The sequence below is a fragment of the Silene latifolia genome, chromosome 11 (genome assembly GCF_048544455.1).
Source record: "Silene latifolia isolate original U9 population chromosome 11, ASM4854445v1, whole genome shotgun sequence".
NCBI lineage: Eukaryota > Viridiplantae > Streptophyta > Magnoliopsida > Caryophyllales > Caryophyllaceae > Silene > Silene latifolia.
Window position 1 is genome coordinate 203035876 of NC_133536.1, and position 12084 is coordinate 203047959.

General features: G+C 33.3%; 1 pseudogene; it reads left to right on the forward strand.

Moving 5' to 3' along the window:
- Positions 1–3048: 3048 nt before the first annotated feature.
- On the forward strand, positions 3049–8880 carry LOC141612350 (jasmonate-induced oxygenase 2-like; annotated as a pseudogene).
- Positions 8881–12084: the final 3204 nt, after the last annotated feature.

Consider the following 12084-nt stretch of genomic DNA (forward strand, 5'->3'; position numbering starts at 1 on the left):
GTGTCCAGTTTACAAGTTTAAGGAGGTTCCATACCAAAACCAATTGACAATGATAGGAGTAGCCTCTTGGATTATAAACTAGATCACTCTTTTCTATTTCTTCGATGTGAGAGACTACATGTGATTCTTCACAAATATTCCTTTGATTATATCTTTACTAGTATTGGTGCCCGGCTTCGTCCGGGCTACCTCTACTTACCATTATATATTTTTTTTAAATTAAATAAAATTACTTAAAGTTGCATAACCCATAAATTTATCATTAATATATTTTTCTATGACATATCCTAAAATTACGATGAAATAAATTTTTAGACAAATTCTCTACTCCCGCTATTAATATTTTACTCTTATTAATGAAACAATAGTAATAACATTTCACTACTTGTCCGTAATCATTGTTACTTTCACTACTCCCGCCGTAGTTATTGTTACTGTCACTACTGCCGCATTCATATTGATAATTGCATTACTCCCGCCGTAATTATCGTTACTTTCACTATTGCCGCATTAATATTGATTATTTCACTACTCCCGTTGTTTCTACTACTTTCACTAATCTCGCTGATAATATTGTTACTTTTACTATTCAAATGAGTGATTACTATCATATAATTATATCCAATGTTACTACAATTCTTTTCTTTACTGACGAAATTACTTTTACTACTTAGGCATGTAATTTTAAGAGAATTATATATTTATATAAATATATTATATATGTGCATTAAATCAAATCGAATGAATTATGCAATACTCCCTCCAATTCGTTATAATGTTCCCTTTGTCTTTGACACGATACTTAAGGAATAGGGTTATTTAATAGGAATACTATGAACTATGGGTGTCCTTCTCAAAATACTATGATCTATTAATTAACTACGATTACTATCAACTATTAACTCCCTCTTCTCCTATTACACTAGGTGACCTACTACCTGTTTAGCAAGTAAAGTCTTCTTACTTTCTATACAAACCCACCCATGAACCACCCTACCTTTATCATTCATCACCACATTACAAACACCATCCGCAACATCACACCGCACCATCGCCCACTAGCCCAAAGACCACCAACCGCCAAACGTCGACCCAGATCACTACTACAACCTTCAGCTACCTATCCCAATTTTACATCCAGTTCATTTATTTTCCCCCTTCTGGATTTCATTTATAACTGATTTTTTTGTGTGGGTAAATGGAATCTTTTATTTGTGCATTTATCATGTGTAAATCTAGTACTTTTTTTGGGTACTTTTTTCGATTATTGTTGGGTTGTTCCTCAATTGGGATTTTGTAGATTTGGGTTGTTCTTCAATTGGGTGGTAGTTAAATTAATTGAAATTCGCAAAGGGTATGGTGGCATCGGAGGTAACAATGGAGCTTTCAAGTTGTTGAAGAATGATAAGAGGAGAGCTGGGAATTTGATTTGTGTTGATAAAGATAACGGGGGTATGATAAGACTTAAGAGGAGAGCTGGGGATTTGATTTGTGAGAAACATAAAACAATGGAGCCTTACTCGTCGCCGCAATAACCGACATCGGTTCAAACCCATTTGATTCGCAACATTCCAACTAACACTAGTCACCATGGCTATATCCCAAATCAGCCACATTAATTGATGAGGGTTAGTAGGTGGGATATAGAACGAGATGGTCGGAACTGTTGAAGGAAATATCAGACCTGAATTGGTGTTGCCGATTCTGCAGATTGAAGTGCAGCTATGAGGAAGGAGGCGAGGGTGATGTGGTTTTATGGGCAGCAGATGGCGACGAGTTGCGGCTGACCACAGTGGTTGGGAGGGTGTTGTAGTGGTGCTGTTAAAGGAAAAAGTTGGGTCCCTTATAATTTTTAACCTGCTCCAACCGGTCAAAAAATGACCAATTCTGTTCTATGAAAGGGAGTGTAATAGTTGCTAGTAATCGTAGTTAATTAATAGGTCATAGTATTTTGAGAAGGGCACCTATAGTTCATAGTATTCTCATTAAATAACCCTAAGGAATATTATTAAAAATGAATAAAGGACATTGGTGGGGTTAGTGATAGGAGAGAGGGATAAATTATTAGGAGTTAAATAAGGAGTTGTGGAGCCAAAACATTAAGAAAAATAATAAAATAGGAGTAAAAGAGTTGTGTGAGGTTTGATGATAGGAGAGAGGGATGAATAAAATAAGAGTAAAATTTACCAAAAAAGGAAAGGGGAACATTACTTGAATAATCCGTTTCGGGAAAGAGGGAACATTATAGCGAATAAGAGGGAGTATTATATATTATGGAATCTAACTTGAATTATTTATAACCTACTTATATTATATTTTTGTATGTTAAATAAATAACATCTCTATACATCTAAATTTAGTATATAATTTTACGATGATAATAATTAATACCATAAGTGTGCATTTTTATACTAATTAATTACTTTATTTTAAGGAAATTTAATTATTTTATTTTAAGGAAATTGACCATCTTAATTAATTATTTTATTTTAAGGAAATTGACCATGTTTTAGTCTCTTACAAATGTTTAGGAAAATTACTAAACTTCTATATAATTTATTTTTAACCCAAACTATATAATATTTGCATTGAGATCCCTTAATCCAGATTCCATTACACTGGCGTCTTTAGTGATTTAAAACTATATAGTATAATTAATTTGTATAACTTTCTTTAATTACATTAAAGTCTCTTAATTTTTGGATTTAATATATAGTATTGATTGATTGATTTAGCTTCTTAATGTGTGCCCTTAATTAGAAAAACCCAAGAAAGACTATTTAGCCGATACCGGCACTTATAAACTAGGATAAACAATTCAGCCGCTTGATGTATGTCGACCTGTCAAGCCAAAGAAAATGCACCTTACACTCCACATAAAATGTCATGGTCGTTATCACAGCTTGGCTATCGTACTCGCACGTTTTTTTTATATTCATATTATCCCACGTTCCTCTTTCTTTTTTCACTCTTCATCCCACCATCTCTCTCTAACTTTATTTTCTTCAAAAAAAATAAAAAAAAAAAACACAAAAAAATCCTTGCTTGCTTCACACCAAAACCACTATATATAAATTTCAAACTTTCCCTTTAGCTTTCATCAACACAAACAAAAACGTCACAAAAAAAAAAATCAAAAAAAATATGAATTGTGTACAAGAATGGCCTGAGCCAATAGTCCGAGTTCAATCATTAGCCGATAGTGGGCTAAGCTGCATCCCAGACCGCTATGTGAGGTCAATCACAGAGCGGCCCCTGGTAGAAGTTACTACTACAGATACCGTGGACATCCCTCTTATTGACCTGGCAGGTCTCTTCTCCAGTGACCTAGACCTAGTCCAGGTCACTAAAGCCAAAGTGGCAGAGGCCTGCCAGGAGTGGGGATTTTTCCAAGCTGTTAACCACGGTGTCGGCCTTGCCTGGGCCAGAGCGCGACAACGTGGCGGGAGTTTTTCCACCTCCCTATGGAGAGGAAACAAAAGTATGCCAATACTCCGCGTACCTATGAAGGGTACGGGAGTAGGTTGGGGGTCGAAAAGGGGGCGGTTTTAGATTGGAGTGATTATTATTTCCTTCATTATCTTCCTCTAGCTTTGAAGGATTTTAACAAATGGCCTGATCAACCTCTTCATCACAGGTACCACTTTACGTTATTCAAAATTTATGATAAATAAATTATTCTTTTACCTATTTTCAAATATTTATGAAATTACACATGTAGTGGTCAACGTTAAAACGTAGATCTAGAAAGAGTAACTATTATTGTTAAACTCAAAGAGTCAAGGTACAATTTTTATGGTCCGATTCTCGTTCAAATGGTCAATGTAGTACCATCATATTTTAACCCGTATAACTGATAATTTAAGAAATATTTATGTTAGATGTTTGGCCTTATTTAGCGGTACTTAACACAAGGCCGTCTTAAATTGAATAGAAACCCTATAGTTCATGAAAAAATGAAGCTCTATATATGAGTGAATAAGTTATATGGCACACGTGGTTTGCAGGGTATTGCATGTGCCCCCCTCGTCACCAAAAAAAAAAAAAAAATGAGTGAATAAGTGTACTATATTTAAGGGTTTTAATTGAATTGACTCAATAAAGCTGGTATATTTATCGATTCCCGTGATTATGGTTAAACGAAGGACTTATACACCCGTGGTACTTAATCTCGATATCATCATCTCACAATCCTTATCTAAGATCATTCAAGTAGAACCAACATATCGAATAAATACTTGGATAAGGTGGTACAAATCCGTAATACCCAATTTCGATACCACCCTTGACCCTTACTATTCCTTAGACTGCATGCATGTATCAATTCTATCATGTTTTAATACAGTTGTTTTGCATTAATGAGTATTATATATTTACATTTAATATTTATGTTAACGAGTTGTAAGATCAGTCAGTCAAAATATAGGTGATGCAACGTATCCGGTAGATGCACGTTATTCATATAAATCCAGTTTTATTTTAATTAACGTGTCATTGCTTAGTAGGTTTAGCATAGGATGAAGGTGAAATTTCCGTTATTTAGTTGAATATTATCCCAACAAAATCACTATCAAACAGTTATCCAAGTAAACCTTTATACTCCCTATTTGATTAAGAAATTATTTGCCTACTAACGTGTTATTTTTTCTTTTTATAATACGACGTTGAAACTAATGTATTAGAAGTATAATTAAATAATTACCTCTTTCGTCCATAGACTTTTTAAACGTTTTTCTTATTTTGGTATCTAGTCAAATTTTTGGATTTACTGTTTTAAGCGAGTAGAAGTTTATTACTTAGTTTTTTGCTTTCTAAACAATAAGACAAAAAGAAAATGTATACAAAAGTATATATAAGAGCTGCTATATTTGACCTGTTTTAATTTCATCTTAAGAAGAATATTGCCGAAATAAAAAAAAGTTGAAAACTCACTATAAAGGAAGGCTCTGTTTGGTAAAACTGACTGAAAAGATACCTAAAACCTGAAAAGATACCTGAAACGTGATAAGGTGACTGAAATTAAAAAGGTACCTGAAAAATTAACTGAAAATTGGAAACTGATAAGGTAGCTGATTAATTGTAAAGTGTTTGGTAAAACTAACTCAAAAGGAAATCGATTTTTGTAAAATGACATAAAAGGGCATTAATAATTATAATAAATTAATTTAAATAAAGGGTAAATATGTAAAGTAGAACATTTCAGCTACCTTAAACTTTAAAAAGCTACCTAGAGTAGCTTTTCATTTCAGGTACCTGAAAATTTATTTCAGGTACCTGAAATGACTTTACCAAACAGCACTAGGTAAAACAATTACCTGAAATATTAGTCAAATCGGGTTGTTTGGTCAAATCAGGTAATTGAAATCCTTGCCAACATAGTCGAAGTATATTGACAGAACATGTGTGGTGCTTATTTAATTCAATATGCATATAAGTAACTACCCCTCATAATCGCTTATTTCTTCCCTATTATTTTTGCACAAGAAATAAGGAAATGATTTTGGACCACACAAAATATACTATCTCACATCCAAATGAATATGGACCATATAAACTTTTCCAAAACAGGAAAAAAGGAAGAAAATCCGACAACCATTAAAAAGGAAAGAGGGAAGAAATGACCGACCAGGGAGTATATAAGTTGCTATTTAAGTTGTTGGTCCACTAATATAATCATGGATTATCATGTGTCATCCAATTATGACAAACATGCATGTTATGTTGTTAAATTTTTGCACCACACATATATGACATAGGAGTTATGTCTGTCCTTTCAATGTTTTTAAGGGTACGAGGTTTTCCTATTCATTTCCTCGGACAAATTGTCCGAATCTATACTTTCTAAGAAGCAGAATTATGAACAATAATTATGATTCAAATTCGTTGCTGACAAACCGATGCACAGTGTAATATAATTCTAGAACTTCCTCGTTTACAATTTTGTTGAGAAAAACTACTATAATGCATACTAGAGTACTTAATTAAATTCATTTCATCAATTCAATTGATATAATTATTATATACTCAGTAAGTTATATTTATGAGGTAAGAGAGTTAGCTCTACAGACTAAGAATGTTGGAGATATATGTGAACATGGATGTAACCATCGAGAGAAAAGAGTCTAATTCACAAATCCACCAAGATTTTCTCAAAAAGAATGGCATGTGATAGGAACCGATATCATTTATCACTATTATTGTTTTTTTTATTGTCATGCATGTTAAATCAATTGTTGTCGTTGTTGTTGTTGCTAGTGCTTGTGCTATAGCTATTGTTATTATTATTTCGTTCGTTGTTGTTAATCGTTTATTAATATAATTGTTAATATGAAAATAATTTGTAAAATGTAGGGAAATTATGGATGAGTACCTAAAAGAATTGGTAATTTTAAGTGAGAGATTAATGAAGGTATTATCAAGCAACCTCGGATTAGAGGAAAACTATCTTCAAAATGCATTTGGTGGACCGGACGTGGGAGCTTGTTTAAGATCAAACTTCTATCCAAAATGCCCACAACCGGATTTGACACTCGGACTATCTTCTCATTCGGATCCAGGTGGTTTGACCATCTTATTACCGGATAACAATGTTCCTGGTCTCCAAGTTCGTAAAGATAACAAATGGATCACGGTTAAACCAGCTCCACATGCTTTTATTGTCAACATGGGGGATCAAATTCAGGTATGTACATTTGCGATAACATAATTACGTTTATAGAAGTGTGAATCATAGGTCATAAGTTCGAATTTTAACTACTTTAAATCATTTTGCTCACCTCAAAATGTAAAGGCACTTTGCCAAATCGTAGTCATCCGCTTTATGGTTGTGACGTCCATTTACTATACGTGACCCGTGCACTGAAATTCAAACGGTCCACCCCACACACGTGAATGAATTATCTCTATCATACATGTATAGTGTTAGAATGTCAATGTAAAGTCTAAATGAATGGAACCAATTTATTCAATGGAGCTTATCTAAAATTAAGTTAAAAACATATAGGGTCTAATCCGAAAAACACTATTCAAATATTGGTAATTAAGTCAATACCAGAAAGGAAAAAAAATGTTAGTATTATGTCATCATAAGTTTTATTGGACTACTGTTTAGAGACCGGATATAATTTTAGGACAATCCATTAAACCTCGTCCATGCAGCCTGTAAAAAGTTGAATATACACTATGTACCTTCTAAAATATTGAGAGACCCGACCCGCGAATCCACCCCCAGTGACTAGCCTACATATCTGTAATAACAGAAATCCATGTGAATTCGGTAAGTACTCGACCTAAATCCGGGATTACCTGTTTACCTTCCTATCCTCCATCTTAAAAACAAAATAAAAAAAGTTCCTTACCTTCTCTCACTTTCAAAACTTCACCAATTCTTAATAATTCGTCAATCTGAATCCAGTAAGTACTCGATCCAAATCCAGGATTACCTATTTACCTTTACTATTCGTACTTGTTAAATCCCGCACACTTTACTTTTAATATTTCAATCCTACCCTCTATCTTAACAACAAAATAAAAAATGTTTTCTACCTTCTTTCGCTTTCAAAACTTCACCAATTCTTAATAGTTTGTTAATTATGAATTTTAATTCGCAGATATAGAACATACATCCACGTCGCTCAACAACAATTATAAGTGTGACATGCAACATTAATACATTAATAGATTATAGCAAGAAAATGTGAATAAGGCTAAAATAGCAACTTCCATTTTATGCTTTCTATTTTTGCCCATTCGAGGAACTCATGGTAGTTGGCTATGTTTTACTCCCTCCATACACCTATTTTCACTCCATTTTATTAAAATATACCTCACATATAATAGAGAAAAAGAATGAAAACTTTTTTTTTTAGAGGGAGTATGATTTAGTGGTCCTCTTCAATCCCCACCTAAAATTAATTAACAAATTGCCTAATTGGTCTCGCATGTGCATGGCTTATCATGGATGCTACGTCTACTCTAGTAAGAGGGTCCATCACATGTCAACAAATTGTGATGTAGAATTGTTCGAGAATAATCACAATTGTTCTAAGGTCAATTTCATTATAATTGCTTCTTGTTTCTCTTTTGTTATGATTGATTTTTTTTTTTTAAAAAAAATATCATTAATTAAGACCTCATAAATTGCGCGTCTCTACGTCAGTACGTAGTCACCTTACATATATAATTCTAAAAAAGGACCGACAGATAACACATATTTCTTATATAATCGCTCCACCTACATATAATTGACCTAATAAATGAAAAAAAGATGTTTGTTGTTTCACATGTGATACGTCCCTACATAATTACTAGCAAGTAGCAACAAGATGACTTCATTTAGTTACGGTAACTCGGTAAGTCACATAATTAATCTTTAATCGGTGTTGTATTATCTTGTAGGTTTTAAGCAATGCAAGATACAAGAGCGTGGAACATAGAGTAATCGTAAATCCTAATTTAGAGCGAGTTTCATTGGCTTTCTTCTACAATCCAAGAGGTGATTTGTTAATCGAACCAGCCAAAGAGCTTGTAACACCAGAAAATCCTGCATTGTATCCTTCTATGACTTTTAATGAATATCGGCTTTATATAAGGTTAAAAGGACCTCGTGGAAAATCTCAAGTTGAATCTTTACGATCTCCTAGATGATGTATGTTAATTATTATCCAATCTCTTTAAATTGCATTGTAATTTATATTTATGTACACATGTAATGTCCCAAAAGTGGACTTTGTTCCAGTGATATAAACTGTACATGCATGTCTTGTAATATTTCATATCTTCTATTGTTGAATAAAAATCCTCGATGCAAATAATATATATGAGCAATTGTAATTTTTTTCCTTGCCCATATGATAATGTACGTCATATATCAGTTTTACAATACTCCTACACAGCTAATAAAGTGTATACAAGCAAGTTACTATATAAACCGTTGTACGTCATACAATAGTTTACTCAAGACCAGCCATATTAGGCTTTGTTTGGTAAACATCATATTAAGCGAAATTACTAGATTACGGCGTAATTAGTAGTTTGACCAATTAATCTACTATTTTCATGTGTTTGGTAAACGGCGTATTTTAATAGCATATTGGTCGGAATCTATTGTTTTTTAATAGCAGCATATAGTCAAACTCTGTTTTCTAATTCTACTAATTGTTTAAAATCTGCTAATTACCAAACACCGTTTTCAAATTCTACGAATTGTTTGATAGTCAAATCTGCTACTCAAATCTGCTAACGTTATCCATTATCATGAATCTGCTTAAACTGTTTGACAAACGGGATCTAATCTAATTTTTTCCTAATATAGTGGTAGGGCGGAACGATTCTCGGACAATGAATTATCAAGAGCAATGTCATTTTCAGCACTGATACTAGTATAATCAGCAAGCACATAATACCCCCCATAATAAACTGTATGACGATGTAAGATTAGCATATCCGATATGCAAATCCTTCATATGGTCCCCATGCATTAGCATTAGTAAGTGTAATTAAAGTTAATTAACTGTACGGAGTACATATAATTAACTCTGAAATGCAACATCAATTAAATGATTGAACTCAAGCACAACCCAATTAATAATAATTCTACCATTTGATTATGACGGATTTATATCCTAATGCACTTAGCAGGGATGTCAATTTCATCCACATTTTTTCTAAACTCGATCCACCCAAATAATTTAAATAGACGAAAATGTTAGCTAAACGAGTGTTTGGCCGGTGACGGATCAGGTCGTGTTTTCTTATTGCTGGACTCAATATGATAATACAACTAGCATACAAGGTGTTGTATATATACGAAAACAATAAGTCTCTCTTGTGACGGGCCAAGTATACCCACATGGGTGAATAAGACAAAAGTAAATGTGCCTAGGGAATTACAAATGATTTGTCTTTATCCACCTAAGTGGGTTTTATTTGACCCGTCACAAGCTTGTGACGAATATCGTCCGTCACAAATGAGAATTTGTGATACGAGAAAATACAAGACACAATTACCCGAAACCCTATTAGCAAAATAAGGAAAAATAGCACAATATGGAAACTACCCTAGGAGGAATGTGTCCTCAATATTCACAATACGATTAATGAGAATATGGATAAATTATGTCGTGCATAAACCTAACTAGCAAGGAATAATGCTGGTTATGGAAGTTTTACCAAATCATTGAAGACAATCAAGCACCTTTTGATAAGAATATTTGGCCAGATTCCGAATTAAGGCAGCCTGTTACTTGGATGATTAGTTCATACCACCTTTTATGCAACCAGTGCCACAATTTGGGACCATACAAAATTGAATGATACTGTATTTTATTAGCACAATCGCTTAAGAATCAAAGATGAATCATGAGGTTGACTGGTTGGTGGTAAAACCTTCCTCTTTTTTAGATTTATTATTTTTCGATTTTACGTAGTGAATTATTGATGATGATCTATAAGGGTTTAGATTAATGAACTCGTCTTCTTAAAACTGAGCAGCTCATCGACTAATCTGTTCTTTCTGGCTTAATTTCAATCCATGTTAGTTCAGTTCGGGTTCATTCAGTTTAACTCTATTTAAATTAATTCTTACTTCAGCTCTATTTAGTTCAGTTCATCTCAGCTCCATTCAACTCAGTTCAGTTTTATTCAGTTTCTTTCAGTCGAGAAAAACAAGGCCTTAACATCCTGTACGACAAGTTATTCCAAGCTTCATGATGCTAATTGCGAAGTCTTAACTCTTTGTTTAGATACAAAATGGTGACAGAACAAGAGAAGTACCTTCTATACTAGTAGAGGTCCATCGAGTAATTTGGTAGCACCTCGTTATACTTCAAATTCTTTCATATGCTTGAGAACTTTGATTTAGCTTAGCTTATATATATATATGGAAAAAATTATTTCATTTTTGATGGAGCCAAAGGCACTCTTTTTTGTTTTAAATCATGACGATGGAAAAAAGCAAATGGCTTAAGCGGATATCTGTTCATACAATAATCTTCGGTCTAGGAATGTTTCATTATCATCTTACGTATAAACAATCTTCCTGAATTGTTAACGCAAATTTGTCTCTAATGCTAAATGAGTTAGTGATGATTCACGTTCAATTTCCTCGTAATTTACTGATAATTTATATCCGTTAAACTAACTACAAAAAATCAATGATGAATAGCTAGTTATATAAATTGTATACTGTTCATTTTCCTGTTCGACTCTTTGCATATAAATGTGCTCTATTATTTGGTAATGCCTACTTTTTTGCGCCTTAACACTTTGGATCAAACTTATCGATCCGAATCGAATCAACTTATAGGATCTCAATCAACTTATAAGATCTCGAATCAACTTATAGGATCTCAATCGAATCAACTTATAGAATCAACCTGTAATTTATAGGATCTCGAATCGAATCAATCAACTTATAGAATCTGAAGTGAACTTATATTCAATGACTTTAAGTCCAAAAAAACAGGGCCTTAGTCTTAGTCATGACCAAAAAAAAATGGTAAAAATTGTGGAAATTTCTAAAAAACCACATGCATAATTACGTGGGTGCTGATGCTTTTATTGCGTTAAAAAAGGATTGTGCATAAAAAACATTCATGGGGCACACTAACTCCATAGTGCGTTTAAGTGACAAGTTAACATCAATCACCCTCAAGGCCTCAATTACTTCTCCACAAATTGCAAGTGTTGTAAATGCCACATGTAAAATTGTAAATTGTCCTCCAATTAATACTACAATGTCGCCTAGTCTGTGACGGTCATAAAATTGTGATATCTTACATCAATTAAAGTAATAATAGGTGAGAGTGCAAGTGAAAAAGAGGTCATAAATTTGTGACGATCAGAAAAAAAATTTTGCTTTTCTTTTAACCCCCTTGAAAAAAAGGACAATTCTTTTTTTTTTATTAGGAAAGAAAACTAGATTGCTGATCTACTCGAGTAAGACCAACCTATCTCATACTTTTGAATGAAGAAGGATATGAATGTCCCAAATTGACCATAAAGTCAGCTACTTTATTGACCTCACGAAAACAATGAGAATACTCCACTTCCGTAAATGAAGAAAGTTCGATCCTAATATCGACG